The following is a 12529-nucleotide window of genomic DNA, read 5'->3' as shown; positions in this document are numbered from 1 at the left end:
ACAAATATGCCGAGGGCAAAGCCATGACTGGGGCTGGGGATTTGCTGCTAGAAGGATCACTAAAACTACTGTCCCTTCTGGCACCCTGGATGGAAAATGCAAAGTAGCCAAACATTAACTGGAAGTCGTTCTGTGCCTCAGTGGGCTGCCACAGCTGCTGCTGCTGCTCTCACCAGTACTCTGCCCAATTTCTGCAGCATGGTGCTGGCATTCCAGGCATTGCACTGCAATGGTGAGGTCTATGGGAAAAAGTCAAGGAGCACTGTCTGGAGGAATTATGTAGGGCAGTCCAAATTCCGGCTGAGGAATCCCTAGATGATAATTTTTTAGAAGGTTTCTGATCTCTAGTGGGTAGAAGTCAAAATTAGAAAAATATCTGAGATGATGAATGGCTCAGAGGAGAACAATCTAGTTGTTTTGATGAAAGCTGTTTTGTAGATTAAACTCAGAGCTACAGCACTAGCCATTTACCTTCTCAAACCCTCATTCTTCTCTTTTTTTCCCCCCTTTCTTTGATTATCTTTTTTTAACCTCCTGTTTCAGGACACACAGGTAGAGTGAGCCTTGTTGCATGAAGTATTTGTTATCATAAGGCTTTTGGTGCACTCCTCCTATCTGAGAGTTAATCAACCCAGATTCCTTCTCTGCTGGTGTGTGGGCCTCTTTACTAGATGTGAAATCATGCAGTGCAGATTACCTGTCCTTTCGGTGACTGAAGAGGGGACAAGCACCACTGAGGATCCTACAAATATAAAAGAATAATGTCATAATGCCTTGAAGTGACACCATGCAGCTGCAACAACTGGAGGTGCTGTAAGAGCTGCTTTGGGCCTCTGGTGTAAGGAACCTATTCAAGCCTATTGCTAAACCTGCCTCATTCCCTTTGTGCCAGTCATCCTGCCCATCTTTTTCCATTTTCTTTGATGCCAACGTATCACTGCTTCACTTTGTTTTTAACATCTTTGCTTTAATCTTCCAGGTCCTCTTTCCTCCTCGTGCTGTGTGTTCTGGGTGTGTTTTTATCTAAAGCATAGGGCAGATTTGTTTCCACAGCTATTCCTTCCATCAGCTTTTTTCACTCAGCTACGGGTGGCAGTGTTATTTTAAGTGTTCATAAAGTAGATGTAAGCTGCAATAGGTAGTGTGGCCTAATAAATTTAAAGGCATTGAGGGCTGTAGAGAGCAGAGATCCTCTCTCTAACTTATATCAAAAGAAAAGAACCTAAACTGGTGGTAACTTCATGCCATTGTCACAATGTGGCAATTCTGATGGGCTAGGGCTCTGCCATTCCAGATAAAATAGTCCCTCTTTGCAGTTGAGGGGAGTGTTAACTTGGCGTCTGCTGAGTGGATGAATATAGGCATCATTTCACATATGAACTACTTCATTCACAGATTTTCAGGACTGGGAAAGGAAGATGAAACGTATTCAAATAGAAATGTTCTTTGAACTGTGTTTTTGTATATTATGGGATAGGAGAAATTAGTGGAGTGGGCGACTATTATTTAGTTTTGTATATTTCTGCAATTTAAAGATCAAGGAAATCCTGAGGCCGACAAGAGAGTTCTGTTTTTTAAATAAGAAATACATAAAATTTAAGCATCAGTCTTCTTGAATTCCACTTGGTGAATGAGTCCTGATGTCTATATGATACTTTTACTGTTTATTAATCTAATGTGACCCTTATAGAAAGGTTGCTTTGGAAAAATGGCATCACACAAAAATTAATAAACTCTCCATGAGTGTTGTTAACAATGAGAGCTGGCAATAGACAACATCAACTAGTTTCCCATGAGAAACAAAGAAATATCAAAAGGCTGTAAATAGCATTGCATTTTCTGTTTGCCAGATGAAGACGGGACATGTGGATGGTCTTGAATGCTTTGCCCATTTTGGCACATGCTTGCATTTTCAGTGGCTTAGCTGCTTGGTCTGTGATGTAAAAGACAAAATAGTGCTGGTGAGAGAAGCCTCCCAGCCTTTTAAAACAGCAAAATCACTGTTATTCTTGCTGCTGTGATTCTTCTTCTGAATAAAAAGACTGATGGCATTTCTTGGTTTATTACAACTCTTTCCTTCTAGGCAGGATCTTCTGTCTTCCCCTTGCACTTTTGAGTTTTAATTTGGTTCCCCTCTCCTGCTCAGAATTTGTCATTGTACCTACCCCCCTGCTGTTTTACAGGCAGCGGAAGGAACCTCCCAAAGATTTTGCATTGGTTTGGTTTTTAGACTGTGCTGTTGCGGATCTTGAAGAAAGGCAGAAACACTGTGAGAAGGATCATAGAATCCTCCTCTGCAGTAAGAATTAGGAGGTTTCTACTTTGGTAGTCAAATAGTCGCCCTATCTGGAAAAAAAAAAAAAGAGTTTAACTGAGAAGCCTCTCTGACTTCTCTGTTTTCATGTACCCTAGACTTTGGCAGCAAGTAAGCATCTGAAAGATAAAGCCATCCCTCCAATCATGTTTAATTCAACTAAAATCTATTCTTTTAGGGAAATTTGTGTAAAACCCAAGGAGGCTGAAGCCTAGTGTGCTTAGGGTCTGCCAGTGCCAAGTTTCTCCTCTCACTGCCTTTCTCTTATTTTCTAATGCTGAATCCAATTTTATGTTGCCACAAAACAGAGTTAATGTTCACAGAACGTTTCAGCTCTGCTTTGATGCTTAAACCCAGAATTCATTCTGTTGTGTAATGTTGGTCACTAAATTTTTGAGTTATTTATATTTTCTCGGGATAAGGAATAACATTTGATTTCCAAAGGCCTCGTCTTTTTCCTTTTTTTTTTTTTTTTTTTCTTCTTTTATAGTTTGGGCAACAATGACTTGAACTCTGACTAGGTGCAGTAACATTTATTTGTGAGCCAATGTCCTTGAGACAAAACAAATACATTGCTTTGCCTAATGTGGTTTTCTTTCCTATTCCAAAAAGTCTGCAAAGCCTAAAGAAAAATGTTTTGCAACCCAGTGTCCTCTTTCCCCTGTGCTTACTGTCGCATGGCAAATAATATGCATTATGGTATTTAGTTAGCTAAGCTTATGCTCTGTGGTCAACCACAAATTTTCTCTGGAGTCAATGGAAGATTCAAATACTAGAGGAATCTGGATGTGAGTCGGCAGATACTGACCAGAGCTGGGTGAAAAATTATTTCTGTCTTTAAATTTTCATGAATTCGAAGTCCTTCTGAAAATTCATTGGGATGCACAGAAGGGCCTTGTTAAATAGGAAAGCAGAAAGAGACACGCTTTCAGTCTAATCCATTTTCAGATCTCTTTGCAGGAGTGAAGGTTGAAATGCCACTCTGTGCAGCTGGGGTGGCTATTGGGTCTTTGTCTTGTGAAAATGTGGGTGCATTTGCCATCCTGTATCCTGCTGTTACTGGTCATGAAACTTTTCTTGTAGTTGCTCTGCACTGAACGAATAATTGAATAATTACATTCCCTTTTTCATTGGACATTCTCTTAATGTAAACTGGAGTGATTCCAGGTAGTCCAGGTAGCAAACAAATCCCACTCCTGAACACCATTTTAGGCTGATGACATGATGGTACTTACCTGAGATGCAGGATGTACATGCAATTTTTTTTACTTCATCTCAATTCTTTTTTCTCACCACTTAGCTTAATGACTAAATATTAGATAGATCTTTATTTGATTCAACAAGAACTGATATATTTGCTCAGCTGAAGATGGATATTTCTACAGGAAACATCAGTTTCATTGATATGGTTTGGGGGAGGTTTGCCCCATCAACTTCTATGTATTTTACCAGAGCAATTGCTACTACCTCTGGATATGTATTTCATATGAATAATGGTCTAAAATGTCTTAAATAAGATGTATAACTAGCAAAGCAGATGGTGAAGAGAGAAAACAGAAGTTGATTATGCCAGATAAGATTTTGAGCTGTGATGTAGAAGCTGTGTGGAAAAAACCTTGGGAGCAGAAACCTTCTCTGAGGTCAGGCGTAATAAAAGCACACAAGAAACGTGTAAGATGAATGAATGAAAAGCTATGGGGAAAGAGGGTAATGAGGTAGTCAGCCTTTAAAAATAGTTAACCTTTGAGGCCTTGGAATGTGTGAAAATCCTGAACTGAGTCTTTGGATTCTTTGGATTTTCTCTGCTAGTGACTCCACGCTCCCGATTGTGAAGTGAGGACTGCAAAGGAAAAGTGTAAGGCTTTACTGGTCTTGGACACAAGCAAATTTCATAGAAACTACGACAGACCCCTAACCAGATGTGAGGAAAAGCTTCTTTAGTGTTAAGAAAAGCAAGGGTGAACTTGGAAGGATTAACACGGGTCTGCTGAAGTCTTCATTAAAAGGGCTGTCCGAGCAGGGTTTTTATCCTTCACACACATGCACTTTAGTCATGCATACTTGTACAGCTAGCATGGACCTCAGCAGCAGAAGACAAAGTAATTAACAAAATTAAAATGATAGTCTGACTATTTTTAGTCAAGGAGGCATTGATGTGAGAGAAAGAGAATGCCTTAAAAATAGGTGGTTCTGTGTGGTGTTGCAGACTGAATTAAAATTTATGACCATGCTCTTTTTTTGCAAAATCTATAAATACTTTTTGGGGGAGAAGGAGGGGACAGAGAGGGGGGAGGGAGGTTAGGAGGGGAATGAGAATGAAGTAAAACAAAATTCCTTTTTTTTTTTTCTTTTGAAATGGAATGCTAACCAATCCCTTGGCAACAAAGGCTGTGTTTATTTTTAATTAAAAAATAACATAGCTGGGTTGACTTCAGTTTTCCCAGCTGCTATTCTTCCATCACAACAGCTCTCTGGCCTCTTTTCCCTTGCTGATTTCTTTCATCATTTGCACTTAGCTTGTATGTGTTACATGGATTTTTTTGTAATATTTCCTACCATTGAAAGCAAGACTAACAGTCTAAACAAGTAGCTGGGGTTCAGTCATCTAGATTCTCATCTACAGTACCTGAGCATGCCCTTCCTTTTGGAAAAGTAATAGGTGTGACCAGGATAACTTTTTTTTCATGTGCACATTCCTTGCTGTTTATGTGGCTGCCAAGTGAGGAGAGATTTAAAACTGCATATTGAAGTTATGAGCTGTAGTTCATCAAAATAAATGGAGTGGGTTTGGCAAAGCTCAGGTATCACTGAGCACACAGGTAGTGTTTGAAGGCTGACAAGCAGCCTCGGTGGTTTTCCTTTAGATGATGGATTGCAAACTGCCAGGTTTTGTGTTTGCACATTGAGTGAAAAGTTAGATAACAGACGTGCTTGCCATGCCTTCTCCAGCAACTTCATTTCCTCCATCCATGGGGCAGAACGGGAAGAAGTCGGGGTGATGATCCACTTTGCAGCACGTGGTGACAAAACTGATTACTTTGATGATGGAGGTGATGGTGCCTGTGTGTGACAATCAGTCTGCTTTCCTGAGTGGACTAAAATTTCGGTATTCGTGTGGACATCGAGTCCCTTGAGTATTCAGGTGTATCTGCTGCTTTCTGCAGGTGTTTTTAAGCTAATTAAAGTTGAGATAGTAATGCTGTGGCCTTAAAGGTTTGTGTACCAGTCATCCCTACTAACCACTGCCAGCAGCAGTGGGAGCTGAAAGCATCAAACCTCCAGCTGCTCCCAGACAGAAATGTAGTAGCTGGAATAAAAGTGGTGGTTTGTTGGGTCACTGGAAACAGACTGTGGAAGAAGATATATGTATTAATCACCAATAATGTTACTACTGGGACAGTCTTTGTGTGATGCCTGATTTGCAAGCTTTCCATACCTAATAAAGCCACTTCAAAAAAGCTTTTTGTGTTGTTTTTTTGCATTATTCCTGAATAAGTGGCAGCATGCTGGTGCACCATGATACTTTTCCTCTGTGGAAGTTTAGCTCTGTTCATCTTGCTTCAGTCAGAAGGCAGAAAGGCAAGATGAGTGATTATAATTGGAAGAAATAATGTTATCCAAGCATTTTTAAGGCACAAAAAGGGAGATATTGGAGATTTATGGGGAAAAAAACCCCAAACTGATAGGATCAGAGGTAGTAAATATCAAGACAATAACAATAAGGAGTAGGAGGAAGAGGATTGGTTCAAGTTTGGTGTAGCAAGAATGTGAACAGGAGGAAACAAATAATCTGGAGAACAGTACAGTGGGGGAGGCACAATGGGCAGGAAAGCAGGAGAAGAGCAGAGGAAAAAATGGGGCAAAAATGTCAAGATGTGATGCAAATGAGATGCATGAAAACTTCTGGGATAGAATAAGTGGGTCTGAACTATGTTATCCTTTTTGAGGAAGGTGATAGAGAAGGAATGTAGAAAGTGAAAAGAATCAAATTTTTTTTCTTCTTTTCTTCCATTTCAAAGTTTCTGGAGGATGGTTCAGCAAACTGGTGTGTGCTTCCTGTGGGAACTGGAATGCTGTGTCCTTCCCTTGTTTTTGCAGTGGAGCAGCATTGGCTTATTTTCAGTTTCTTGTTTTGGCATGTAATGCATTACTCCTTCTAAAAAATGGTTTATTTGAGGTAGTACTTAAAGATTTGACAATGATAAAATAAAATGCGATGCTTGTGGTCATCTTAATAATTTGTCCCAAGTCTTTGTAGGCAATTAGAGAATTGAAATCTTTTGAGCTGAGTGTCACTAGGAAAATACTGGATTATCTTAGTAGGAAGGAGGTAAGAATTTGAAAGCTAAAACTTAGTCTGAACTAAAAGCTGAAATAAATCCAAAAGAAAAGAAAGTGGAACCAAATGTTTCCCTCCACGAAACTTGGGAACACTCATTCTTAGGGTTTAATTTTGACTCCTTTCAGAAACCCTTCCCCAAGGACTAACCTAGAAAATGGAATCAAACCTTTTGCCTCATGGGAAGTGTGTTCTCCTGGGACTTTATTCTATCCTATCTCCACAGAAATACCCATGTGAAGGGAAGCCACAGAAGAGGTTCACATGAACCTTCCCTGCTGAGGGAATGCCTTCATTTGCAACAAAGCTCTTTTCTGAACTGTTTTATTTTTATGGGAGCTGTGAGCTCCAGGATCCACAAATAGTAACTTTTAGTGCTGGCACTAATCCTGTCAATCAAAATTCTTCTCAGAAATGCCATTAATTAAACTTTGCTGAAAAGAATACAACTCACAGAGTTTTCCCTGCAGTCCCCTCTCTCTCGACACCCAACCCACCAGTGTGTTTCCATTCAATAGCTGAAGACGACACAGAAGAGGAGAAAATCAGAGCTTTTCACAAGAGACCTTTTTCTTGTTTCAAATTTTTTCACTTCCTTACTCTGTTTCTTTTGAGCAGATTCTTTTATTTGAAATGTTGAATGATGCTAGCAGCTGTCAAAATATGCTTTAAAGCAGGCAGTTTCCATTTACTGTCTGTTGGAAGAGACTATTTTCTGAATTATTATGCAGTATTCTTCATGGATTATTAACAACTTGGATTAAAGCTCTAAGCTTTCTGGAACCCTTTTCTGAAAGGGGCAGTGAATTTGCAAGGAATTTGGGACTTTTTATTAGCAGTAAATAGTTTCCCTCAGAAGCACGTTCTGTAGCAGACATGCCTGTATCCACTGCCAGTGATGTAGGGGAGCTTATGTTCAATTTCCAGATTAAAACCAGGGACATCTCAAGCTCTGGCTTTTAAATTTTAAAATGTTTGTGCTTCCAAACACACAATTTGAGAGGGGAATACCCTCCTTCAGCTGTCTTTTCCTTGCCGTGCGTGTCGCTCCTCTGTTGGCGAGAGAGGTTTGCATGAGGACAAAGGGCTATTCTGGAACAGGCTTGGCCTGTTCTTGCTGTCACTGATGTCCATGTGAGAACAGCAGATCCTGCTTGGAGCAACTGAAGAACACAACCCTCTGTTTATTCCTGTGGTCAGTAACTGCTGATCAAAGCAGGAAGAGATGAGGAGTCTGGTTTTCTGCTAATGTGAATGCCACTGCTGTGTGGTTAGCAAATGGTTTCTGCTTAGTAGCACAAATGTGGCCAAAGAAGGAAGCAAGTGCTATATTTGCATGGCTGAGGATGCTGTTCCAGCCCACATCTGCTCAGATGCACACATACTTTGCTTGTTTGTTAGCCTCTGCTTTCAGGCATAACGGTGCGAAGATCTCACAGTCTACTTTCGCTCAGTGGGAGCTGTACCTAGTCCTCCTTTTGGTTGTGTTTAATCTCAGGAAACACTTTTTTTTCTTTCCTGTTCCATGCCAGGACGTGCAGAAGGAAAGCCTGTACGTAGGGCAGTCATTGTATCTGGAAGATGTTCACTTTTGTTGAGAGAGTATCATTGTGAATGTAAGAGGAATGACTTTTCTCCAAAATATTAGGGTGTCCTGCTGCTCAAGTCCATGTAAGGATGAACTGGCATTTTAAGATGGTGGAGGGGAAATCTGTCATTTTCTGAAACTTTGGAGGCCGGATGAGTTTCTCATTAAAAGGATCTTAGCAGTGTGGTGGAAGGGAAGGGGAAAATCTTTGTCCTTCACAATTTTTTCCCCAGGAGATGGCTGTAACCCTCTGGGAGGCAGAGCTCAGGTACAGCAAACTGTGTTCAGTAAATGTGTACTTAGCCAGAAGCCAGTGGGATTTGTCTATGGTTTTTAAACTTAACTCAAGTGTATTGCTGCATGAGGTGTTTTTATTTACTTTGAGCACTGATGTTTTGTACTGATAATCTGCCTGTAAGTGTCTGGGTGAGCAGTTCACATGTGTCAACACACCTCCCCTTTCTAGGTCATGCTAGAAAACAAATTCCTTGGACACCTGTTTTGGGTATCCTAGTGATGGATGGGTTTGATGCTTCCTGTCCCCTCTTCTGCTGGCAACACTTGTTTGCCAAATTCTGTATTGAAGAGCCTTCTTCATGAACATAGCACATCCAAGGAAAGGTTTTATGTGCTCCCTCTATACCTTCCTAAGTAAATAAACTACGTGAGAACAGTGACGACATAAACCTCAAAAGCAGAAAAGTAGTTTTGGAAGAAGTCTATTCAAAGAAATACTTCACCTAGACTATTTTTCAAAGAAAAGTGGTTTCCTGCTGTCATTTTCATTACTTGAGGGAAAAAAAATAATTTGCACAAGAGCCAATATTGAAATCTATGGATAAAAATGCCTAGCTGTAACTGGGATGAGATTCAAGTTTAATAGCCACTCTATGGCTGTCACACACTGTGACTGTCACCACGGGAGGGGGGGGCAGATGACAATAACAACCCAACTAGAGTCTTCTCAATGGTGCCCAGGGAAAGGACAGGGGAAAAAGAGAGAAACGGAAATAAAATAATTCCATTAAAATGTAGGGAAGAACTTTGTAAGTGATCAACACTGGAACAGATTTCCCAGGGAGGCTGTGGTGTTGGCATCTGTGGGAACAGTCAATCCCCAGCTGGACATGATGCTGGGGCAGCCTGCTCGGAGCAGGGAATTGGACTGGGTGATCTCCAGAGGTGTGGTCTAACCTGAACTGTTCTGTGATTCTGTGAAATGTTTGCTGCTTTTACAGACTAGAGGATGAGTCCTTCTCTTATATAGTAGGCTGCTAACCCAGAACCCAGTAGGTAGACTGGGTCACCTTCTTTGTCACAAAGAACCCTCAAGTGCACTTTTCAACTACTCTTTATGTTCCCACTCTCTCCTACTGATCTCATTTCATTTTCCTAAATGATTAAATATGTAAGTGAGACTGAGACCCAGGTGTGCTATTTCCAAGGCAGCTTTTTAACCGTCTTGCTGTCAGGTTTGGGATTGCACCACTGAGTGGGATGCAGCGGTGGACGCTCTCTATGTCCGTACCAGAGCTAACTGTGCGTTAGGTGAGCGAGCACTCTGGCACGGGGCTTTGTTCAGTGTTGGCAGCTGCTCAACCTAATGGAAAAAAGCTGCCATGGAGATCAGTAAATACATGGATTCCACCTTTGGCTGAGGCATTCTGGAAGTCATAAGCTGCTGTAGAGTATTTGTGGGAAGCATCATTATGTGCTTTCCCTGTCCTTATGTTCTACCCTAAACATCTGATATTGATCACTACTGGGGACAGGATAGGGAGCTAACTGGACCTCTAGCCTAGAGTGTTACAATTCCCCTTATACTCTTGGCACCACTACTGTCAGGAAAGGGCGTGGAGGAAGGGCTAGAGTGTCTCCTCTGGAAGATGTAAGCTAAATTCCATGGAAGAAGAGATGAGAGCTGAACCCTGGCACAGCCCTAGCTGTTGAGCTCTTGGATAAAATGGAATACCTGCACCACAGAGTTTGGTGACTGGGCTCCGTAACTTTATTTCCATTCAATACACTGCCAGGTGTAACAGAACCAAATTCATTAACAGAGGAGAGGGGAGTGAAACTACGCTTTTCTTTGGGTGTGCATGCATATACTTTTAATAACTCCCCCAACCCACACTTAAATGTTGTAGCTCAACTGCTGAATGACCTTGGATGTGATTTGATTTCCCCAGTTTTCAGAATCAAGGGAGTAGCAACTCCTGAGTTTCTTAAGCCACAAAGTACTGATCAAGCATTTTTAAGAATTTCCGATAAAAGTGTTTCTGTTACTAAAATTGTATTTAATGGCTACTGTCCTGTGTTATCTGGGAATCTAGTGCCCATGTGAGCTGGAAATTGAGTGCTTGAATGTGCAATGCTGGGTGTGTGCCAGGGTCTGGGATGCTCTTCATGCCATTGCACAAATGAGAGCAGAACATGAACCCAAAGTTTATGGTCAGGGGAATTTTTTTACTGAAGAATCAGTAAAAATGGTGCCAATTTTACCACTGAAGATTACAGCCCAAAATGTGTCCAAACCTGAGGGATGTTTGTTGGATTGGAGGGTTTGGATTTATGGAGTCTGTTTTTTTTGACCTGGGCCTGACCTTCCTTCACGCTTTAGTTGTATGGAAATAACCTGTTTGTTAAATTGTTCATGGCCCCTCAAAGTAAGCTTACAATGGAATTGTGGTGAGATAGAAGCTCTTTTGGAAGGCAAACACTGTGAGGGAGTATTTCAGTCATTTTATTGATATCACAAGTTATGTTGAACTTTCAGAAAAGTGTTAGTTTAGATCAGAGCAAATACAAGGAGAACAGCAGAAAATGTCTTCATGACTGTGGGGAAGAAAATGAAAAATTTTTGGGGGTTGTCTCCATTTTAAAAATCTTGAAGAGATTGAAAGAGAACAAATAGTTTGAAGCAGAAAAGGACTTTTCAACCCAGGATCCTCCAAAAGCATGATCTGAATGTCTCAAAGTTATTCCTGCTAAAAAAATAGAAATGGGCAAAGTAAGCTTTTCAAGTTAGTGGAAAAGTTGGAATTAATTCAGTGCCCTGGAAGGGCCTTGCTATTCATGAGTTGAAGCTCTGGACTGATAGAGCCTGGTCTGCTCTTGCTGTAAGCAGGTGTTGCCAGGGAGAGGAAGAAGATTTGAAATTCTTGGTTGTTCTTTTCATACCTTGATAATCAGGGATGTCTTCTAATATTGTTCTTTTTTCTTATGTGATATATGCATAATAATGCTCAGCATCAAATGGGGGTTGAGATCTCTTGAATCTAATACTGAAACTCCTAATACATTGAATCAAATTCTTGGCTTTGGCCACCCTAACATTTGCAATAATGTAAATCAGTGATGGGTGTCTTAAAACCTAGAGACCAGACTGTAAAACTGTTGTTGAAATTGCAGAACAGTCATTTGCACTGAGTCATCAAAAGTCTGAGTTTCCAGTGAATAACCAGAAATTAATGCAAATACCAACCCCATGCTATTATCTTAAAATAACTGAAATCAGGTTGATTTTTAAAGAATCCATTTCCTCAGTTGGCATCAGGATGTTCAGTGTGAAGGCCCTTGGTTCTAAAGAGAACAGACCACGAGAGGCTCTCTAAAGAAAGCTCACAGTTTTTATTTTTACTCTGGCATGTTTGTATACTACCAAGAGGTAGCTGAATGCAGAGCCTGTCTTCAGGGGGAAGTGCCCCAGTTCCCTGAAGCTTGTTCTTACTGCATTTCCTGGTGTCCATTATGGGTTTCTACCAGATCACCCACAAATGGTTGTGCTGTCCTTGTGTCAGGGTGGGCATCCAATGCATGGCAACCCTTGAGCCAGCTAACATTCTCAGAGGACTCTTCCTCAGACTCCAAGATGGCTTTGATTGTCCTTGGCTTGTTTAGCGTTGATTGCTGTGTGTATAAAGATCTAAGGGGTTTTTTCTCCTGTACCTTTACTTCTGAACAATGAATTCAGTTTGCCCATAGAAATTCAACTATGAACTCTTTCCCCATTTCTTAGCACTGACTTTAAGTTTTATTAAATGGAATAGTTTCATATCATCTAAAGACTGTAATTTTACTGTTTATCTGCTTTTGCAGAGTACTTTCCTGAACATGTTTTATATTGCAGGGAATATCCTATATCCTCGGGGGGGTGTGCTGGAAACCTGGCTCTGCTGTGAAAATTCACTGCTGGTCAGAGAGTTTGTTTCATCTTGTACTAACAGCAAGTCTGTATAAGCTTCACTTCTTAAAGATGTTTTAGTGACTGACTTCGTTAAGAGATTTT

At 40.8% G+C, this 12529-nt stretch overlaps 1 protein-coding gene across 5 annotated transcripts in view; it reads left to right on the top strand.

Moving 5' to 3' along the window:
• Window positions 1–12529, top strand: part of CALD1 (caldesmon 1) — a 177311-nt gene that overhangs the window by 57944 nt on the left and 106838 nt on the right. The gene's annotated exons all lie outside the window — the stretch shown is intronic.

This window comes from Corvus moneduloides, chromosome 4 (genome assembly GCF_009650955.1).
Source record: "Corvus moneduloides isolate bCorMon1 chromosome 4, bCorMon1.pri, whole genome shotgun sequence".
In the NCBI taxonomy this organism is placed as follows: domain Eukaryota; kingdom Metazoa; phylum Chordata; class Aves; order Passeriformes; family Corvidae; genus Corvus; species Corvus moneduloides.
The sequence above is the reverse complement of the archived record's forward strand: the minus strand, read 5'-3'. Positions and strand labels throughout refer to the sequence as shown.